This window comes from Microtus pennsylvanicus, chromosome 5 (genome assembly GCF_037038515.1).
Source record: "Microtus pennsylvanicus isolate mMicPen1 chromosome 5, mMicPen1.hap1, whole genome shotgun sequence".
NCBI classification, from domain to species: domain Eukaryota; kingdom Metazoa; phylum Chordata; class Mammalia; order Rodentia; family Cricetidae; genus Microtus; species Microtus pennsylvanicus.
The window spans coordinates 112,249,178-112,272,620 of record NC_134583.1 but is presented as its reverse complement, the minus strand read 5'-3'; the positions used below and the strand labels follow the sequence as shown (position 1 = coordinate 112,272,620).

The 23,443-nt window shown below is 44.4% G+C and overlaps 2 long non-coding RNA genes across 3 annotated transcripts; both read right to left on the bottom strand.

Moving 5' to 3' along the window:
- Positions 1-17,670: 17,670 nt before the first annotated feature.
- On the bottom strand, positions 17,671-18,819 carry LOC142851176 (uncharacterized). Its single transcript, XR_012910749.1, has 2 exons — positions 18,446-18,819; positions 17,671-17,927 (listed from the first exon to the last, which is right to left on the bottom strand). It is a non-coding gene; the product is annotated as an uncharacterized LOC142851176 (long non-coding RNA).
- A 230-nt stretch (positions 18,820-19,049) lies between these two features.
- LOC142851175 (uncharacterized) lies at positions 19,050-21,854 on the bottom strand. 2 transcript variants are annotated; one of them, XR_012910748.1, is made up of 3 exons: positions 21,607-21,854; positions 19,794-20,489; positions 19,050-19,258 (listed from the first exon to the last, which is right to left on the bottom strand). It is a non-coding gene; the product is annotated as an uncharacterized LOC142851175 (long non-coding RNA). The 2 variants fall into 2 exon arrangements; XR_012910747.1 differs by lacking the exon at positions 19,050-19,258 and having other exon boundaries at positions 19,672-20,489.
- Positions 21,855-23,443: the final 1,589 nt, after the last annotated feature.

Below are 23,443 nucleotides of genomic sequence, written 5' to 3'. Positions count from 1 at the left end.
ATTGTGACATTATCATGCTTATTGTCTTTGTAATAGCTTTGTTGAGTTTAATTCTTCTACTATACAGTTCATCTTCTAAAGTGCACAGGTCAGGGGCTTTAGTATACTCCCAGAGTCATAGACCCATCGTACAATGCTTTAAGTATTTTCTACCCCCAAAAGAAACCTTAAACATTTCTTATCCCATTCCTTAGTAATCCTAGCAACTACTGAACTTGCTGGATCTTTGTGTATGAACTTGTCTATTCTGAGCTTTCATATAAATGGAGCCATACAGTATATGATAGTGTAAGACTACACAGTATTTCTGGGTACTGAGATATATGCTGTGATCTGATTAGTCAGGAGGCTGAGGCAGAAGGATTGTCAGGAATTGGAGGTTAGCCTGGGAGACAAAGTGAGAACCTGTTTTAACCACACACACACACACACACACACACACACGGTTGAGAGTGATTAATGAAGATACCCAACATCAAACACTGGCCTCCATTTGCACATGCACACATGCACTCATACATGAACATGCATGCACACTTAGAGTGAATGGCTTGAGCAGCCTTGGGTCCAAATTCCCCCCAAGAACACAGTGGGGAGCTGAGGAGGAACTGGCCCTAGTCAGCATTCAGGGTCCAGCTCACCACAGACACTGGCCTTTATGCTCCCAGACCTCTACAGGTAGATGAGTTTGAAGCCACTGATTTGAGTTATGTTGGTCCCCGTCATTCATCTTCTCTGAAAGAAAATATACCAAGTAACTGCATAATAGTTTCATGTCTGTTTCCTTGGAGCCCTACAAAGAGATAGGACAAATGTGGAAAACTAGCTTAAGAGCCGAATGAATGACAAGACTGCACACAGCTCCCACAGAGGACTGACATTCAGTTCCCAGCACCCACGTTGGAGATTCACACATGGTAGATGGCTGAAGACCATTTCCAGGTCCCACAGGTTCTTAAATGTGGTGGTCATTTAACTTTCAGGCTCTTATGTTAAACTTGGGGTGATTGTAGAGACAACACAAATTCTCTTTGCAAGTCTAGGAATATCTGTATGAGTTCTCTGTCTCCTGATCTCCGAGCAGGTGCCTACTAACTAGTTGTAACCACTTCCTATTGGAGGATCAACACGCCTCGTGCCAGCCTGATGAAATTTCTTCACCAATTTCATCAGAAATGCTTTTAGCCAGGTGTTTTAAGGCATTCTCATACAAGGTTAAGGCCATCTGATTATTATTTTACTGTATCGATTTCAAGAACTTTATAATGTTACCCTTGTACCTTGACCGGCCCAGTGAAGAGTGGCAGTCAATGTTATCTAGCAGAAGCAAATTAGAACGTAGGGAAAGTTTCTGAGTACTCAGAAGAAACATTTCCATTGAGTCTAAAGCCCACATTCCCAAGGGCAGAAACCAGGGCACATGGGTCACTTTCCTAGTCTCTCCTAATAAAATACCGTGAGTAGGCACAGGTCTGTAAGTCCAGCTACACTGGAGGCTATAGAAGGGAGAACGAAAGTTCAAGGCCTGCTTGGGCTACAGGGTGAGCTCATGGCTAGGCAACTTCTTCAGGTTTTGTCTCAAAATAGCTTCAAAAGGGATAGTTTAGTGGTAAAGCACCTACCTAGATTGCATGAGGTTCTAGGTTCAAACCCCATTGCCCCCACCTCCAAGTAACACCTCACAAAACAGTGGAAAGACAAGAAACAGTTACAGAAGCATGGGACCTGGAAACGGTTTTCAGCCGTATACCATGTGTGAATGTGAATCTCCAACCAGGGTTTTGGGGATCGAATGTGGGTCCTCTGTGCGAGCTGTGTGCAGTCTTGTCTGCTGACCCAACTTTCCAGCCTCCACAAGTTGAGAATCCTTTATATGTTATTGGCGTAAGTCATTACTTAGACACTTTATTTACAGATAAAAGTAAATATTTATAAATATATTCTCCCAGTTTTTCATAAAGACTTTTTAAAGTAATTTAATTTTTTTTGAGATTATAACATCCTTACACCATCCCCGTTCCCTTTCCTCCCTCTGAACTCTCCCATTTATACCCCCACTCCTTTAAATCTTGATCTCCTTTTCTTTGTTATTATATACATATATAAAGATACACACATATACATGTGTGTGTTCATAAATGCATAACTACAACCTCCTCAGTCTGTATCATGTTACTTGTATATGTGTTTTCAGGGATGATCAGTTGGTATGGGCTATCCAACTGGTGTGCTCTTCCCTGGAGAAGACTATTTCTCCCACTGTCAACATTCCTTAGTTGTCTGTAATTCTTCACTTAGGGGTTGAGACCTCATTACCTATCCTCCCATGGCTACTGGTGTCATATTTATTAAGTTCATGTTTTTGGCATCCATGTTGGTGAGAATTAATTCATGGATGTAGCTTCTGACATCTTTTGAAGGCACAATCTCACAGCCAACTCTGTATTCTTCTGGCTGTAACAATCTTTCTGAACTCTTTTTCATAATGACCCCAGGGCCTTAGGTACAGGAGCTGTTTTGTAGATGTATCAGTTGGGCCCCCACAACTCTGTATTTTGACCTACTGTAGTTCTGTGATGATCTCCATTTGCTGCCAAGGGAAGTTTCTTTGATGAGCGGTGACAGATACACCTGTCGGCGGGCATTACGGACAAATATTTCGAATGTAGTTAGGAATGATGCTGGTTGGGTAAAGTGTCAGTTGTAGGTTCTCCTCCAGGATCTAAGACTTCAGTAGTCTTGAGTAGTTGCCTAGGTTTCCAGGACCAGGCATGGTTTCCCTCTTGCTGAGTGGGTCTTACGATCAATTAGAGAGCTGTTGGTTACCACCAAGGCAAGCATGCCAGTATCACACCCTCAGTGTTATCATGCCATGCCGGCCACTGTTGTAGGGTTTTAGTCTCTCATTATTTAAAAGCACCAAAAATGATTGAAATCTACTCCCGTTTCCCTTCATTTTGCATAAGCTACTTTACACAGGTTTTGTTATTGTTTAATATTGTAGCACTTGCTTCCCACCAGGCTTCCCTATTTCCTAGTAGACACAGACCATTGTATGTATATGTATGTGTATGTATGTATATGTATGTGGCATAGTTTACTCAACCGGTCCCATGCTGTCGTCCTTACCTTTCCTCTTGGCTATTACAAACGATACCACAATTAAAATTCTTGAGTGCAGCTCAATGCTTTGCTGTCAAGGTACCACTGTTTCGTATTTTTGGCCCTGTGCATTTGGGGTAAATATCGAACAGTGAGAATGCTGGGGTGAAGAGTATATGCTCACATAATATTGCCAGTAATTAGTAAATCCCATTTCTGAGTTATTTTGCATTTCTATCAGCAGTGCGTCCTAGAAGTTCTTTTCTTGAGAGCTGATCAATAAAATATGTTATTAAACTTTTGCAGTTTGCCCTCTGACAGATAAGCGATATCGTAGTATTGGTATAATTACTATCTCCTTTGAATGAGGCCACTCTTAATGGCATATGGCTAAGGGCAATAGAAATAAACACATTCAGCTATATCATGGTGTGTTCTTACTTTCACAGTGGGGCGATGCATTCACATGGAGGAACAGGACGTGGCCAATGCATTTCATAGAGAGACTCCAACAACACTTTAGTCGGAAGATCACATGGAGAAAAAAATGCCTCTGTGTTGATCACTTCTGTCATAGTTACAAAATACCCAAGCAAATCAATTCGTAGTGGAAAATAATTTACTCTAGCTAGCTGCCGTTGAAGAGGTGTCATTCCATGGTAGGTGAGCATCACTGTCATGGTCTTGAGGTGAGGCCGAACATGATGGCAGTAGAAGCATGTGACGAAAGAAACAGCTCCTCTTACAGCAGCCAGGGACAAAAAGTTCCCTCATAGACATGCATCTGTTCCCTGACCCACTTCCTGAAAGCCCATTCAGTTATGAATTCATCAGTGGATTAATACACTGATGAGGCCAATGCCCTCATGAACCAAACACCTCCCAACAGTACCACCAGCTGAGGAGCAAGCAAGCCTTCAGCACATCTGCTTTGGGCCATTTTCTCTGTAAGCCATGACATTTTCCTTACAGGGACATGTACTCAATAACTGTTTCATCTTCGGCAGCATGTCACACTCAGACACAGAATTTGAAAAGAAGAGAAAGAAGAAACAAGGATGCATGGGTTTCCCAGATCTACTCCAAACAGAAACTTGGGTCTGGTGAGTGTGAAGTGAGGCCTTCATGGTTGTGTTTTTGAGATGTTGTGTTTGTGTAGAACATGTGTGTGTTTGTATGTGTGTGTGTATGTTTGTGTAGTATGTATATGTGGCTTTTTATGTGTATGTGTGCATGTAAGTTTATGTGTGTTTTGTGCATGTGTGGTGTGTTTATATATATTGTGTGTTTGTGTATGTGTATGGTATGTGTGTTTGTATGCATGTGTGTATTTGTGTGTGTATGTGTTTGTGTGTGTGTTTGTATGTGTTTGTATGTGTGGTATGTATGTGTGTGTTTGTGTATGCGCATGGGGTTGTTGCTTTACGTTTTTAAAGCTGCAGTGATTCTGTGGAGACAAACCTGTAAATAAAGTGTATTATTGACAAATACTAACTGGATCCCTACTAAGAGTCAGGCAATGTGCTGTCTAATGGGTGTTGGAAACACAATAGTAGCAAGACAAACAGCTCCTGCAGCCCTGGGCTGTAGATAGATGCAGCAGAAATATTTAATAAATTTACTTCGGGCTTTCAGAAATCGAATCCTTTCAGTCCTGTGAAAGGACTTGGGCTGAGATAGAGCGGCAGCATGAAGGAACGCTTCTTGGTAGGTAGGCCGGCTACGGAAGGTCTCCCAGAGATGGTACTTAAGCTGATTCGCAGAATAAAAATGGGCTTTGAGGCTTGTTAAACCTTTACTTTTAAGGGTTATTGAAAGATTTGAGTAGAATTTCCAGAAAGCGCTGTGTTCCAGGCCTGGTTCACAGTGAGTGGCAGCTGAGTTGACGATGACGAAGAAGACCACGATTTCCTGCTCGTCCCGTTTCTAAGGAATTCCACCAAACCTTTCACGGTGAGCCCAGCCCACTCTGATTCATTCGTTGACAAAGGAGAAGTCGACCCTCCTGTTCACCAGGCCCTGGGATGCTGTGGTGCAACCAGCCTGCCTTCATGGAACGTGATTCAGGAAGTGATGCAACCTCACAAGTACATGTTAATGCGCCTGCTCTAGATGAAGACAGGATTGTGAGCTTTTTGGGGGGGGCATATCCTTCTCTGACATCTCTCCATAGTTCAAGGCACGGGCTCAGACTGTGGGACTTCTAGCTGATTTAACCTGCAGCACCTTTCATCAGCTAAGATGTGACCTGGTCGTGCTATTAACCAGCAACTGTAAGTTGATGTCACACCTCAGACCCCACTGCTATGACCCAGCTCATAGCATCAATGTGGGATGTTTTTATTGGTGTTGGTGCTACCAACCAACTTGAAGAAAACTCTCTCTTTTTTTTAAGGTCATATGTTCCTTATTCTTGGAGAAACTTCTGAATTCTAACACTAATAAATAACCTTCACTGTCTGCTCCCATAAGCCCCTCTTACATAGCTGCTGTGCAAAGTCTGTTGTTTTGTTCAAAACTCTTACTTCTGTCAAGTCAGTACTCCTGTCTGAAAGCCCTTATCGTACCAACTTAAAACATGGTTCACTTAATGTTATCTGTCATTGGACAAGTATTACAATAGGCTACCAGTTAAATTTTAATTTCAGATAAATTTAATATCAGACAAATAATATCTAATATATATGCTATGTGGTACCTGAGGCTCATTTGTGCTTAAAGATTGCTTCCTAAAAATAAAATTAAAAGGCTATTTTGTATTTTTATTTACTATCTCTTAGTCTTAATTATTATATATCTTTACTTAGGGTGTACTCACAGAAAGCTATACAAAGTATTCATAATATTTTTATAAATATGGAAACAGAGGCTCAGAGAGGGCAATAATGTCAAGTACACATAACTGGTATGCAGTAGAATCAGGATTCAGTGCTGTCTAAATGCAAAAGCATTTTTTTTATTCTTCTGCTGTTTTCAAAACCCAGCTCTTTGCCATGCTGAAGGTCAGAACCAGATGTATTCTCTCGGCTGTAACAAGGTGATCAACCCTTGACCTTCATAGTTCAGCCTACCAGATGCCTTGTGAAGCATCCACTGACCATCAAGAAGAATTCTCTAAACACCACCATTACAGCCCTTACACAGTATACTGATTATCTTCCAAAGTGTTACAGTCCCTAAAAGGCCGTGGGTGTCCTGAAATAGTGACTGTCTCCTAGGTTCCAAGAGCCTAGTATGGGAGAGTTCAGTGAAGGGATGAGATGAGCCCCACTTCCTGGCATCAGGTGCTGAAGCATGTGTTGGGGGGAACTGATGGGAGACAGTGGCTCTGTCTGGGAAGAACATCGTTAGAGAGCAGGTATCAGAAACCAGCCTTGTTCTCAGAAACCATAATCCTTTTGTTACTTAATTTGGGAACTACTCTACTAGAGACATTTTTTGTGTAGCTATTTTTTCTGTGACCTTTGGCACGGTTGTAACTTCTATTATTGCATAATTATCTCGAATGAGACATCTGAGAGTGAATCAGCTTTAGTTCACATTCACAAATACCCTGAAGGCAAGGAGCGGGAAAGGAAGAAGCCTGAACTCCAGCTCCGTGAACTTCCGACAAGTCATTTGGAAAAGCCAGCACTCCCTCCATCCATCCTCCCCGACCTGGTCCCTCCTGTTCCCATGAAGGAGAGTGCTGTGAAAGACAACTGGAATCAGGGCTATCTCCGGGATGAGCTAGAAACGTAGGGCAATGGAAACTCCCAGAAATCTATGAGGGTGAATCCTAGCAACGGTAGATCTGAACCAGCTGTCTCCTGTACCCAGGAAAGACTTCCAATAGAGGGATTGGGCCGGGCGGTGGTGGTGCACGCCTTTAATCCCAGCACTCGGGAGGCAGAGGCAGGCGGATCTCTGTGAGTTCGAGACCAGCCTGGTCTACAAGAGCTAGTTCCAGGACAGGCTCCAAAACTACAGAGAAACCCTGTCTCGAAAACCGAGGAAAAAAAAAAACAATAGAGGGATTGGGACCTTGGCCAAGTCAGTCACATAACTTTTGACTTACAATACACCCTGCCTACAGGATGTGCTGGGGGTAAAGGTTTATTGTAGAATATTAGTTTAAGGTGTGTGACGTTTGGTTATGCTGCCTTTATTTAATCCTGTGAAGCTGTGATTCTTTGCCTGTCTAAAACACCTGATGTTTCTAATAAAGAACTGAACGTCCCATAGCGAGGCAGGAGCAAGGGTAGGTGGGGCTGGCGGGCAAAGAATATAAATAGAAGGAGAACCAAGAAGAAGAAGAACAAGAGAGCCAGAGAAGGAGAAAGAGGAGGATGTCAGGGCCCAGCCATCCAGCTACAGAGTAAGAGTAAGATTTACAGAAGTAAGAGAGTGGGAAAAGTCCAGAGCGAAAAGTAGACAGGATAATATAAGTTAAGGAAAGATGCCAAGAAACAAGCCAAGTTAAGGCCAGGCATTCCTAACTTAGAATGATGTAGTGATTTATTTGGGAGCTTAGTCGTGGGCCCCTCACAAAGCCAAAAGAATAAAGGATAAAACATCATACAACAAGAGGTGGCACAGAAATTAGGGGAATGACCAACCAACAACTGGTCCAGCCTGAGACTCATACCATGAGAGGGAGCCTGCTCCTGTCACTGCCTGAATGGCAGAGGACCCAGAGGCTGGGCAGCCCAGAGAGCTAGGTTAGAAGCAAACATGACCACCAAAAACAAGTAGTCAGTGAAGTGAATCAAATGATAATCTGCTGTACTCATAGATTGGTGCCTAGCCCAGTTGTCATCAGAGAGGCTTAATTCACTAACTGGTGGAAACAGATGCAGAGACCCACAGCCAAACATTAGGTGAACATCAGGAAATCATGTGGAAAAGGGGGAGGAAGGATTGTGGGAGCCAGAGGGACCAAGGATACCACACACACACACACACACACACACACACACACACACACACACACACACAAATCCTCACAGCATCAACTAACCTGGGCTCATAGGAGCTCACAGAGACTAAACTGCCCATTAGAGAGCTTACATGGGACTGACCAAGGCCCTCTGCACATGTGTTACAGTTATGTAGCTTAGTCTTCAGTGGGAGCGTGGACTCTGACTCTTAGTTGCTTTGGGGACTCTGGGTTGCCTTGTCCAATTGGAAAGGAGGTGCCCAGTCTCACTGCAACTCGATATGCCATGGCTGGCTGACATGGGAGACTTGCCCTTTTCTGAAGAAAAAGGAGTGGGTATGGATGGGGAGGGGACAAGTTGGAGGGAGGGAGTGGGAAGAGAGGAGGGAGGGGAACTGTGATTGAGCTGACCCAAATTAATTAATAAAAATAAATATATAAAAAAGCCAATTTCCCATGGAATTGCAAAGTCATTTCAACTGCTGACGCTATGTGTGCTTGGCCTATAAGGGTGTTACTCTACTTGACTTTAGTCCAGAGGTAAAAAGATCATCTTGAAATGAATTGCAAACCTGTTGAATGCAGGACTTCTCTGTCTTCTCTCATTTATGGATAGATGTACCTAATTGGATAGATAATATATAATATGGAACTCTTGTCCCTTGGCTGACCTGCTCATCACTCCAGACTGAGGCGTGTTTGGGGGCAGTAAAGCATTAGTTGAGTAAGGAAAGGAACATGCCATTCCCTCTGGTTGTTCTTCGGCTTTCTGGCCAAAACTTTCCGGATAAAAACAATTATTGAGCCAATGCCCTTTCCACAGTGACACATACAGGATGGATTTATCTGATTTATGCTGATCAATAAACGGAAGGATTCACAAGCTGGGACAGATTTAGATGATTTCTATTGATACGAACAGTGGTTAAACCAGTACCCTCTCTCCTTAGTTGGGAGTGCAGAGTGCAAACAATCCGCTCAGCAACACACCTGATACAGTCAACACATCTGATACAGTCAACAAGGAAATGACAGTTGTTTGCTAGGCACTTGATGGGCCGGGCAAAGCTTGGGGTCAAAAAGAAGTCTATCAGGAGAATCCCAAACATCAAACTTGAAGTGCAGTTCTGCTCCTGTGAGGCAGAGGAACCTCCTTCTATCCCAGACACGACCAGGCTGGCCACTGTATTACCAAGTGTCGGTTGGCGGGACAAGCGAGGCCTGGGAACACGGGCTCCAGTGAGATGGCTCTGATCTGACCCTTCTTGATTCTGGACAAGGTCCTTCTCCCTCAGTCCCATTTTCCTCACTTATAAGTGGAGGTGATAGGAATGCCTGCCTCGGATTACAATGGGCTTAATGAGTCTGTAGGCAAAGGGCTCAGCCCCGGGGCCAGCACACAGTGTGAAGACTCCTCCTGCAATTCTTCTTTGCCCATCTGTCTACACAGATAAATGAACAGCAAGTTATTAAGCACACAGATAAAGTTTAAGCTTCTGACCACAGCTTTTGCATAGACAGATTTCCATGCATGATTTAAGTCCTATTAAAGGAACAGAGATTTATAGACAGAGGGATGGGCTGGCAGGAACTCAGGACTTCAAACGCTCTGTCTTCCTCTTCTCATTGTTTTGGATCCCTTCTAACTTAACATTCTTGAGAGAAACAGCAACAGCACAGAGGCTAGGCCAGAGCCTGCTGGGAGACCCTGGCTGCAGCCCCTTACAGACCTGAGGAGCTGGGCTGGCCTTGAATCACGTGATGGTCTCCTCATCACATGGCAAAATGCAGCCTGTGGCTGGATCAGTGCAGCTTCATCAGCCTCAACCTTTCAAAGCCATACTTGTTGGTTTGGATCTGACCATTTTAAAAGGAAAAAAAAAAGGTGGCTAGGGACTAGGGAGCACTATGGAGTTAGGAAGAACCAACTTATTTCAGGCAACGTGCTCCTCATTGGGCACTTGGCTGGTCCAGGCTTTCTCTGGAGGTGAATACAAAAGTCTAGCCTGGGTAAAGAGAGAGAGAGAGAAAGCCAGAAGACAGAGCTGAGAGAAATCACCTTGTTTGGGTACAAACATTTAACTCATCCAATCCATTCAACACATTTCCTTGAGCCTGTGTTATGTGGTGGGTCCTTGCACATACGGAAAGCCTGCTCAATTCAAAAGCTTTATTTCCAGGAGTCCAGCCTGTGTGGTGAGCCCCTCCAAGCTGCCCCCTCCTCTGGCAGAGCTTTAGTCCTTGCCTTGTCAGCTCCTGGCTTTGAACCTGCCTCTGTTTCCTTCAGAGGGAGGGCAGAAATCTCTCTCTCTCTCTCTCTCTCTCTCTCTCTCTCTCTCTCTCTCTCTCTCTCTCTCTCTCACTCTCTCTCTCTGTGTGTGTGTGTGTGTGTGTGTGTGTGTGTGTGTGTGTGTGTGTGGTGACAGGGAGCATGTGCGCGTTGTATGCAGGCAGCTAGCAGAAGGGAGGTATCTTCTGTCATTTTTCCCCATTCCTCAGAGCTGGGTCAGAAAGCAGTGGTTCTGTTGACCCAAGCCACTATCCCTCAACTGAGTCTTCATAAAGTTCAAGTTCCTGACAGTGTACTGTCATTTGTCCCAAGATGGAAAAAGAAAGAAAGGAAGGAAAAGACAGAGAGAGGGAGGGAGGAAAAGAAGGAGTGAGAGGGAAGAAATTTAGCGGCTGATACCAACTAAGGGAGAAAAAAAAAAACAATTAGTTTGCACAGAACCCTTGGGGGTCAGGTAGCCAGCCACCTGGACTCCTCCGCCGTGGGAAATGATTGGCTGCCTCTCCTGAGAAGCAGGGCAGGAATGTTTCCAGCACGGGATTATCCAGATTCCGTGACAACCCTCTCAGTGCCCAGAGCCAGGTGGAAGCCTAGCTGCATACAGAAGGAGCCCACCAGACATTTCTTCACAAGTGGGCCTCCATTCCAGCTGTCCCAGAACGGGTTTGGCTGGGGGGGGGGGGGGGGACACACCATGGCTGGCGCTCAGAGGCTTCGGGTCCAAACCTTGAGCTGCTCCTTTAAATTCCTACTCAGCGCTCCTGACAATGTTGAAAACTTAAATCAGATTAGAACAACAGGCGTGATTTTATTTGGATTTTGAAATTGGACCAGTTCAAGCAATCAGGATCTTTTGTGTTCAAACACAAAGACTATAATTCAAGGAGGAAAAACACCCAAAGCTCTCAAAATTCAAGGGTTTTGTATGTGTGTTCTTCTGTCTTTGGAACTTTCTTCATCTACTAGAGGAGAATAAAAAGATGAGAGGCAAACAGGAGGTAAACTGGCTCCTCAAGCCACACAGCTTGCTTGCTGCAGGGGACACAGTGGGCCCATACCCTCCCTGTTGTTCATGACTGGTGTCTTAAGCCACTCTACGCACTGGCTTCAGCATGTCATAGCAGCAGGCTGGTTTCTTTAAGCAACTGGAAAAAAAAAATCTTATCATGTTCCTAAAAGTTTAATGTTTTGTGGATCTTAATAATTATTTATTTGGTTGATTTAATTATTTAGTAAAAAGCAGCAGTTTTTGTTTAACTAGCCAAGCTCTTCTTCCCTGATCATGTGATCATTGTTCTTATGCTGCAAGATAAACGACCACCCATCCCATGGTAGCCACCTCTCCTGGCTGTAGGGCAGGCACGGGTTCATCTAATAATTGCTTCTGAGGCCAGCTCGACCATGCTCAACACTTATTTCTCGATTTCTACCCTTTGCTCTTTGCCTAAGATTCAACTTTCATATCAGAGGGGTTGGACTCTCAGACTCTTATCTGGTTTTATGTATGGAATTTCAGAATTTGGCATCTGAACCAGTTCTGCGTCCAGGGAAGATTAGAGAAATCTCCATGGCTATCTAGAATGGGTGTATATGCCGTGCCAAGGATTAGATACCTTGATTCTCTGCCAAGTGAGCCAGAAACAACTCTTGAGTCAGAAAGTAGAGATTCAAAGTCTCCTACTCCCCAAATTAGCCAAGCGAACATGGATACAGTCATCGATTATAGGGTAAATATATTTAGAACTAAAAGGCCTTAAGAATATTTTTTTCAACACTATCCTGAGTGAGGTAAGCCAGACCCAAAAAGAGGAACATGGGATGTACTCACTCATATTTGGTTTCTAGCCATAAATAAAGGACATTGAGCTTATAATGCATGTTCCTAGAGAAGCTAAATAAGAAGGTGAACCCAAAGACAAACACATAGGCATCCTCATGAATATTAACCTTCATCAGGCGATGAAAGGAGACAGAGACAGAGGAGTACGGGACAGAAATCTCAAGGTCCAAATCAGGAGCAGAAGGAGACGGAACACGAGCAAGGAACTCAGGACCGCGAGGGGTGCACCCACACACTGAGACAATGGGGATGTTCTATCGGGAACTCACCAAGGCCAGCTGGCCTAGGTCTGAAAAAGCATGGGATAAATCCGGACTAGCTGAACATAGAGGACAATGAGGAATACTGAGAACTCAAGAACAATCGCAGTGGGTTCTTGATCCTACTGCACGTACTGGCTTTGGGGGAGCCTAGGCAGTTTGGATGCTCACCTTAGGAGACCTGGATAGAGGTGGGCGGTCCCTGGGCTTCCCACAGGTCAGGGAACCCTGATTGCTCTTGATCGGGGGGAGGGGGAGGGAAATGGGAGGCGGTGGCAGGGAGGAGGCAGAAATCCTTAATAAATAAATTAATTAAAAAAAAGAATATTTTTTTCAGATAGGTGAACTTGGGTTCATAGAAATTCAGTAATGTTGCCTCTCATCTGGAAGGACATAAAACTTAAAATGCATAATTAGACTTTTGGTTAAGATGATGCAGTAAGTCAGCTGTACAGGCATGCACCTGTAATACAGCTCTAGGGGAGAACGGGGGTTCCCTTGAATCTAGGAGTTTGAAATCAGACTGAGCAACAACCAACATCCCATCTCAAAAAGGAAAGTTAAACATAAATAAGGACCAGGCCACTAGCTCAGCTGGAAAAATGCAAGATAAATAGTAGTAAGGCAATTGCTCGGAGAGCACCAGAGGGAGGCTGTACAGAAAAGTACAGGAGAAAGTACAGAAAAGCAGCGAAGTCGTAGGGGACTGACTTGGGATGGGGACATGGCTCGGTGCTCAGGCATTTCCCACATAAATGTGAGGATGGGAGTCCAGAGTCCCGGAACCCATCCATGCTGGCTGGCTGTGGAGGTCCACCTGTAATTCCTGTGCGGGGATCGTCAGGGTGAGCTGGCTATTCACATTAGCAATTCTGATGAACTCTGGGTTCGTTTGCAAGATCCTGCTTCAGTGACTAAGGCAGAGAGAAATGGAGGAAGACTCCCAGGATTGGCCTTGGGCCTCCACCTGTGTGTGAGCGCCCAGACACAGACCCATATGCCTACGAGGAATAAAAGGGCAGCAACTGGAAGGATCCAGCATGGATCTAAGAGTCACACAAAAGCGAAATGGAAGCTGAAAAATAGTTCAAGAAAGAGAAACTGAGCAGTTTCTGGAATTGGAACTTTCAACCCTCCCCTCCCACCCTAAGTTAAAGATGATTCCAGAATCCAGAATCTCAAGGGTAAAGGGTAAAGTCTGAAAGTTCGAACAGGGGACGAATCAATACAAGGAACAGCCAACAAGCAAACCGAAACCAAGCAGCCAGGCTCGTCACAAAAGACATTATATAATACCTGCTGGGAAAGGGCTTCAGTTTCCTTAGTCATCCAAGAAATGCAAATTCAGCCCTCTCTGAGAGATCTCAGCACATCACAAGAATGGTTGAAAGGAAGAATATAAAATGTGGGGGAGTGGAGGTAGCCCTGAGCGTGTGAAGCCCTGAGAGAAGGTGTGTTGTTGTTATAGGCACAGCCATGTCAAGGACCCTAGCGCCTTATGACTCTCTCTCTCTCTCTCTCTCTCTCTCTCTCTCTCTCTCTCTCTCTCTCTCTCTGTGTGTGTGTGTGTGTGTGTGTGTGTGTGTGTGTGTGTGTGTGTGTAGACAATGTGTGCAGAAAATGTCCACCCTAGCTTTCTCTCCCTGGATAATTACAACCTGAACACTGCTCCCCTACAGAGACGGCTCCTGTCCAGATCAGCTCAACCTGCCCCTTACGCAGCTCTATGCACAATCCTATTTGTAATCATCCTGCCTCCTTGCTCAGCGGTGTGCAGTAACTCTACCTCTCCATTCAACTCTGTATAATTAACAAACCCAGCTTTTTGGGGTGCCGTGGTTTCTCCATCAGAGTCCAGTTCACCTGAACCCAGCTTTTTGTTTGTGCATCCGCATATCTGTCTTTTCTTCATTCCTCACCAGTCAGGTCCATCCTTGGAGCCTTGCTGGACATGGCAACCAAATGCTGGCAGAAAGGCAGTTGGATGGTACGTTCACATATTGTTGGCGGGAGAACATCCTGACAAACTGTTTTTGGAAAACTGTTTAGCGATATAGAGATTCCCTTCTTATTTTTCCTTACCCAAAATGCTGAGACCAGACAATTTCGAATTCTGGATCCCCTCCCTCCAGATTTTGGAATATTTGCATATCCATAGAGAAATTTCATGGAGGATCCAAGCCTAAACACAAAGCTTATTTGTTTTATATACATGGATAATTATATGTAGTTTTAGGGTGCCTGTGGTTTTGCTGTGGCCTGTTACATAAGGTCTGATGTGACGTTTCTACTTATGATGTTCTATCGGCACTCGAAGAGGGATTTTGGAACATGTCAGATTTTGAGTTTCTATATAGCAAAGATGAGCATATATTTTCTCTACAGCCTCAAAATTCCACTCTGAATAGAATTGTATGCATAGAAAATGCACACAAAAGTTCACCAAAAGAACAGCACTATTTGGGGAGCCAAAACTTTTAAAGTACCTCAATGTCCATCAAGATAATAAACTGTATTCATATTAGTAGGATATGAGAATTCATGAAAAGCTCATGAAGCACAAATAAATCCATGAAGATAATGTTGATTAAAAGAAGCCACAAACTTGGAGAAAATATTTTACAATATCTTGTAAAGAATTTATAGCCCGAATATATAAAGAACACTTATATCTCAATACTAATGAACAACTCACTTTAAAAGGGGACAAAATAAAGTTAGGCATGGTGATACATGCCTGTAATCCCAGCGCTGAAGAGAATGAGGCAAGAGGATCCAAGTCCAAGGCCAGCCTGAACTACATGAGACCCTGTACCGAAAAGAAGAAGGAGGGGGCAAAATAATTGAATAGCATCTTTATCAGAAAAGAGTGGGATTCAGAGGCTTTTTGGCCCATTGGCGTAGTACAGGCTTTCTTGTGCTCGTCTATTGCATGTAAGTCTTCATACAACGTCATGATTCACATATCACATTAGCATCTTGATCCTCCAACTGGATGTACACTTCATCATTTCAATGTATTATAATATTATAATAGACAACCTTCAGAGAGTCTGCTTGTGCCTGTGTCTGCAGCCCGATTTAGTCAGCGCTAGCTGGGGACTTTTCTAGCTTTTTGCTTTGCCTTTTGCCCTGTTCATCTGCCTTAGAAGTTTCCTTAATCAACGTAAAGCCCCACGTGGGACCACGTATTAGGTGGTAGAGTTATTGCTGGGAAAACGAGTTTTATATTCGAGTCTTCCAACTGGGCAATAATTTTAGCAGTGTAAAATCTTTAGCAGTGTAAAAAAGTCTGTAACAAGACTCTACCCACATCAACAGCGGAGAGGTGGAGTGGCATTTACTGTAACACACACAGCTACTAAAATGGGCAGAGGGGACATACTCCATTATATGGGGTTGGGGTGCGGTGGAGATCATTGACACAGGTCAACATGTACAACAGATGGCAAGTTGGTAGCAAGGCTCTGGCTTTTCTATCCTTAAATTCTGCATCCTGGCTCTTAGGTAAGGCATCTACCAGCTGCCACTGCTGCGCTCAATCAACCTGCTTTACAGAATCAACAGTTGAGCTTCAGGAATGAGGCTGTGAGTCTGGCCTACGTCGATGACAGCTGTGTCCCGGAATCCATCAAATATAGACATCTTCCTTCTCTGAGAACTTCCTGAGGGTATATAGAATCAGGGATAAGACCTAAGTATCACACGCACAGTGTGTACATAAAATATATGAGCTCCTGTCATATTTTATCTCTGCTTAATCTCTTGCTAAATTCCCAGTTATTGCCCTGACAGGTTTGTTATAAAGCCAATAAAAGGGGAAACAAGCCTGTGCTGTAATGTAGCTGTGTCTGGCATCGAAGAGAGGTATGGATCACACCTTGCTTTAAAAGTTCCAACAAGGTGTGAATTGTGCCTTGCTCTGAGAAACTTCAGAGACAACTCTATGATGTGGTTTAATACAAGAATCAATGGACCTGGATCGGCAAGATGGCACAGAGGGTAAAGGCACTTCCTGCCAAGCCCAACAATGAGTTCCAGCCCAAACTGATGGAAGGAGGGAACCAGTTCTCATAAGCGGCCCTCTGACTTCCACATGGGCAGAGGGCACACCTTCCCCACCCCCACCCCCAATGTAAGTAAGTGCAATTAAGACAAAAGAATCAAGGAACCTGTCCCCACCGCTTGACTGACTGAAAAAACCTTCTGGACTAGGCAGTTAGCTGCCTCGGGAGACAGAAGAAACCAAAAAGGTTATACATGAAGCTCTGCTCATTGTGGAATATTCCTTTACACTGTGTGAAGATGTGCCACTGTGATTGACTTAATAGAGAGTTGAATGGCCATTAGCTAGGCAGGAAGAGGTTAGGTGGGACTTCTGGGGACCAAGAGCTCTGGGAATAAGAAAGGGGGGGTCGCCAGTCAGATGGAGAGGAAGCAGGATGGGCAGAGTGATGGTAACCGAACATGTAAAGAACATAGATTAAAATGTGGGTTAAAATAAGGGCTAATTTAAATTATAAGAACTAGTTAGGCGGCTAGAGAGATGGCTCAGCAGTTAAAAGCACCGACTGCTTTTCCAGAGGACTCAGGTTCAATTCCCAGTACCTAAACGGCAGCTCACAACTGTCTGTAACTCCAAGATCTGCACCCTCACACAGACATGTCGGCAAAATACCAATGCAAATGAAATAAAAGTAAATAAATTATTGAAAAAGAGAACCAGTTAGGAACAAGCCTAAAATAAGGCTGAGCTTTCATAATTAATAAGTCTCCGTGCCGTCTTTTGTGAGCTGGTGACCCAAAGAAAGATCCGTCTACGGCTCATAGTTTGCTTTTACCTCCTCCCACTTCCTGCATCTCCTTGGTCTTAGCGAGTACAGCCAATGGTTCCAGGGGCAAAGGTCAGCGGCACCTCGAAAACATGTTTATTGCAGCGATGAATCAAGCAAGCCGAGTAGCTGGCAATCAGTCTGCCTCACAGAAACAGCCTGCAGATTCCACTACTAACCCCGAGGGAAGTGTGGCAAATTTAGATCCCGCATGAAGTGTTAGAAGAAAGAAAAATAACAGCACTAATTTTCACCATTTTCTCACTGGCCAAGTGGGTCTCATAGTACTAAGCTCAGTACGAGGATGAAGCAGGAGAATTTATCTTTATATGCTCCAATGCTTGTCGGGTGTTGGTATGTCTCCTACCCAGTGTTTTTCTTTAATACACAGATTTCTGTAATAATCTAACACCACATCTATCACTGGGTAGAATTACAAAGCATATATTTTATTACATTACATGAGAGGATTCCCTTGGGACTGACTTTTGCATACGTGTTTGAGCAAATGCCGGTGAACACAGGTATCCATCTAGAAACGTGCTTATGAAACGCCCAGTAATCAGAGGTTTCAGTTGCCGGGAAGGAGCTTCTGAAGTATCGGGTAGGGCTACTAGTCATGCTTTTAACATCTCTTTCTTCCTTTCTTCTTTTGTTTTTTAAAGAGCGAGGTTGCTGCAGAATGCTGGCGGGTGAGCATAGGCAACATCTTTGTTAGTATCTGAATCATTGGCGGTAGAGTAACAACAAGAGACCTCAGCAAGAGTGGATCTGTTCTCATTCGTCCATAGGAGGCAGGGGGAGGGGCATCAAAGACTTCCCGGAGTCCAGCCATGCTCCGCCTCCTGAGTAGCAGCAACCCCCCTCCAAGTAACCGCTCAGCTGCCCATGGTTTCAGGGAGCGCTACAGTGGACGGGGTGGGGGTAAATAGTTAACCAAAGGGGCCTCTGTCTTTGTAGCTTTCGAGTGGGTGTCACCCATGTTTGTTTGGGACTTCTGGTGACACAGGTGTTTTAGGGTTGTCCATGTTCCATTATGTAAGCCCTATAAACTCAGCGGTTCCCAAAGCCAGACTCAGTGGAATCCTTTCTTTGGTCTGTTGCTGATACCCCAATAGCGGGGACTATACTCCAGGAAACTGTCCCTCCACAGAGCCTAAGGGCAGTTTGAACTGTTTGAAAAGATGTTAACGATTCTCTTACCTTCAGTAGATGTCTGAAGCAAAAGTCAGAAGAACCAAAAGGTTTCCGAGTGGGACCCAACTTCATGCTCTTCCTAGAAAAACCTGAAGCCTTGAAACACGGTTAGAGGATGTAGAACTCACACCTGCATCACCATTTGCCTGTGCACCGGGAGTGTTCTGGCTTTGGCTCAACAAGGACAGGGAAACCCTTTCAATATCCTGTCCCAGAGATGGTGTCACTTTAACTCAGTCACGTGGTACTGAAGATACAAAAAGCATTCCGCCGGGCGGTGGTGGCACACACCTTTAATCCCAGTACTAGGGAGGCAGAAACAGGCAGATCTCTGTGAGTTCAAGGCCAGCCTGGTCTACAAGAGCTATTTATAGGACAGGCTTCAAAGCTACAGAGAAACCCTGTCTTGAAAAACAAAGAAAGAAAAGAAAAGCAGCATTCCCCAGCCTGACCTCCACAAGCAATAATCAGCCGCTTCCACAAACATCACTACTGCTCTGGCTCTGCCTTCTGAGGAAGAAGAGAGATAGAATGATCCCATCAAGGGGGGAAGAGTACTGAAAGAGACTACTGGAAAGTGTGTGTATGTGTGTGTGTGGGGGGGGGTTCAGATAAAAACCTGGTACAAGGGAATCCCCCAAGAATCTATTAAGACAATCCCAGCTTAGACTCCTAGGAAGAACAAATTTGTAGCCTGAGTGGGCCATCCCCTGTGACCAGATTGGCGGCTAGTCCAATTGTTATCAGAGAGGCCTCATCCAGCAAGAGATGGAAACAGACATAGATCCACAGCCAAACAATAGGTGGAGTTCAGGGATCCTGCAAAAGAGGGGGAGAAAGGATTGTAGGAGCCAGAGAGGTCAAGGACACAACAAGAAAACCTACAGAATCAACAAACCTGGGCTCACAGAGACTGAACCGACAGCCAGAGAGCCTACATGGGACTGAACAGGCCATCTACATATATGTTACAGTTGTATAGATTGGGTTCTTTTGTGGGACTTCTAATCTTGCCCAGCCTTAATACCCAGGAGGTATTGCTTAGTCTTACAGCAACTTGATATGCCACATTTTGTTGATACTCATGGGAGATCTGGCCTTTCCCAAATGGAAACAAAGGTGGAGTGGATTGGGGGCTGGGGATGTGGACGGGCCGGGGGAGGGGCTGAGAGTAGAGGAGGGAGGGTAAACTACGACAGGCTATAAAACAAACAAACAAATAAATAAGCAAATAAACAAATAAGTAAATTTATTAAAAAGAAATACCTAAAACAATAACAACAACAGTGACCCACGGAAAGGAAACCAGGAGACAAACCCCCAAGGATTCGCCCATGGAACCATACTTCCTTACCAGAGTTAGGAACCATATGATGACTGGAGTACGGCCTGATAAGGACCTGGCATTTGCCTCATAGGCACCCTGGTGGTCGCATGGAAAGATGGCAGGAGGAGGAGTAAAAAGCTTGTAAAGATACTCTCCTTTCAAACGGCCAGGTATGAGGGAGGAGACAAATCTTTCTGCTGTGGACATACTGGGCAAAACAACTGCTCTCAAACATAAACAGGCCAGAGACGAACGGACTTGAGCGTGCTAGCAAGTGAAACAGGCTGCCAGATGTCCGGAAGAACAAACCTGAACCAGGTCATAGTCACATGCGACAAATTATAGCATCATGAATGCTCAGTTTTAGTTTATTTTCGGCAAAAGGCAGTCAAGCTCCAAGGGTCATTAGAGAACCACCTGAAATCCGTCCTTAGGGAAAGGTGCTGCACAGTGTCCTACTTGATGTTCTGGGTCAGCGGATTAACCCCACAGCCTTTCCGGGTGTGGCCCAGCTCTGCGGTGATGACCGGACGCGGCGGAATTGAGTTGTGTGCCTGGAGAGACGATGCAGTCCTTCCTTCACTGCTCACTTTTGCTTCAAGTGTCTAGGAACGGTCAGGGTTAGATGTGGGAAGTTTCCAGTGAACGGCAGGGACCAGCACCTTCACAATGGCCACGGGGCCAAAACAACGAAGCAGCACAATGCTCACACACAGTTGTCAACTAGAAGAACAGCTAATGTCAGCGTGTATGATTAGTCGATAAGACGTCAAAGTAACAGGGGTTAAATTTTGGCTTAACTAAACTGGACCTTCTTAGGCAAATATTATTTCCAATGTCCAGTCCTTCACATATCTCAGGTAGGACTTCCAGTTCTTATTCCAAATGAGAATAACACCAGACTAACGTCACAACTGTAGTTAGTATTAACAAAATTAATAAAAAATAGCCATTGCTTGCCTTCTGACCTCAAATATTTATATGTCATGTCTGTTTACACGGTTGATATTGACTATAGTCCTATTGAACAACGAACTCTATTACTATCACACTTTCATGATATCTGATATTTTACAGAGTCATCCAAAGAGTCCCAAGACACCAAGCCCACTTGCTCTTCAGGTGACACAGGTGACACTCTTGGATAAAAGAACGAGGGAGAGTCATCTTCACACAGCCACAGGGTAAACGCAGCGTCTGAACACAGAACACCCTCAGCAGGTACAGGTGAATTCAAAGGACCAACTTAGGGCTAACAGGATGGATCAGCAGCTGAAGCTGGGTGCTTGCTGCCAACCCCGACCATCTGAGCACTATCCACAGAGTCCAGCGTGCGGCCAACTGACTGCAGCAAGTTGTTCTTTCATATGCATGTTGTACATGCAGGCTGTCCTAGGGTTTTGTTGCTGTGAAGAGACACCATGGCCAAGGCAACTCTTTTTATTTATTTTTTGGATTTTCGAGACAGGGTTTCTCTGTAGTTTTTGGTGCCTATCCTGGAACTAGCTCTTGTAGACCAGGCTGGCCTCGAACTCACAAAGATCCTCTTGCCTCTGCCTCCCGAGTGCTAGGATTAAAGGCATGACTCTTTTTATTTATCTATTTTATTTATTTATTTTTCTTTGGTTTTCAATACAGGATATTTGTGTGTGTGTGTGTGTGTGCGTGCACACACACAACCTTGATTGTCTTGGAACTAGCTCTGTGGACCAAGCTGGCCTCAAACTCACAGAGATCCATCTGCCTTTGCCTTCTGAGTGCTGGGATTAAAGGTGTGTGCCACCACCGCTTGGCCAAGACAACTCTTATAAAGGAAAACATTTAATTGGGGCTGACTTACAGGTTCAGAGGTTTAGTCCAGTATCATCATGGTGGGAAGCATGCTGGCATGCAGGCAGATATGGTGCCGGACTGGTAGCTGAGAGTTCTACATCTGGATCCAAAGGCCGTAGGAAGAGGCAGTGAACCTTGAAACCTGGCTTGAGCATTTGAAACCTCAAAGTCCACCCCCTCAGTGATACACTTCCTCCAACAAGGCCACACCTCCTAATATGTCACTCCCTGTGAGCCTATGGGGGCCATTTTCATTCAAATCACCACACAGGCACAGATACAAAATAAATGTAAAAAAAAATAAAAATTATAATTTGTGCCAAAGATCAGGACCAACAAGCACATCAGTTAAATCACATACAAGAACAGCACACATGCTATGACTCCGTTCCATGGAGCTATTTTCGGTTAACTCTCAAGTTTCCAGTTAGGCATCGTCATGGCGTGGTGAAAACTCTAGGCAGTGAAGGAGGAGAGCTGGGCTGGAGAAGCACACAGGTCCTCAGCACTGCTGGCATCTGGTTGGGATCTAAAGCGTATGCTACAATGTTCATTTCGGTAAGGTAGGATGGGTGGAGTGCTCATTATTTTATGTTTGTATCACACATTTAGAGGTTTAGAAACTCAGTGTTGCAGGAGCAACCATGAGTCAAAGCACAAGGTGCCAGCTGCATTTGCTATGATAGCAAAGTGACGACAAACCCCCTGCTTTAGGAACGGCGTTTGGAGACCAAGGACTTCCATTTGCAGCTTTGATTTAAATTAAAAAAAAAAAACTTAAATTAAAAAAAAATGTTTCCATAGTTAAGTGAAAAATATAAAGCACCACTTTAAGATAAATTCCTAATGCTTCCGTTTATCTGCTCTAATTTACAAGTGCAACTATTTCTCACTTGTATTTAATTCAGCCATTTACAATGATTCCCAGATGGCATGGTTTCACCTCAAAAAAGCTAAATATCCTCTCATTTATAGTACCCACAGAAGACTATTCTTGAAGAACTTCGGTCTAATGAGTCAGAAAACTGCCTGGAAAGGCACTCAGTAGTGTGTGAATAGCCTGGAACATTGTGTAAGAAAATAGAATCCTGAGGTCATTCTGAAGCCAGCATCCTCCTGCAGCATCAATTATAACTTCTATCTACTTTGCTACTTTTCTATTGCTGTGAAGAGACACCATGACCAAGGCAGCTTATAAAAGAAAGCATTTAATTGGGGACTTGCTTACAGTTTCAGTTAGTCTCTGCCCATCATCGCAGGAAGCATGGCGGCCGGCAGGGTTTGTTCTGGACCAGTAGCTGAGAGCTCACATCTCATTCAAAGTTGGAGGCATAGAGAAAGACTAGGCTTGTTGTGGGCTTATTGAAACCTCAAAGCCTACCCCCAGTGACACACTTCCTCCAACTAGAAACCAAACATTCAATTAAGTGAGACTATGGGGACCCTTTTCATTCAAACCACACCTTCTTTGCAGGACTTGCGTTCTGGAAGACTAGGTGAATCAATGATGTCTGTATTGGACAGGTCCTCTAGTGAACAGAACCAAGAGAATGCATGAACGTGTGCGCTAATACATTTGAATGGCTTATAACCAATAAGGACCAGGTAGTTCCCACAGTGGCTAGAGAGGGTGAGAACCAATTTCTCCTCAGGCTACAAAGCCTGATGCTTCAGCAGTCCCAAAATAGTGCTTTAGGACTAGATGAGTCCTGGGAAGTTGCTAGTCTTCAATCCACGTTGGGAGTCCAAAGATGCTGCTATCTGAGGTCACTGAAGGATGGTAGTAGCACCATCATCATTATCAGCAGCAGCAGCAATAGCCATACTCATTAGCAAAAGTGGAA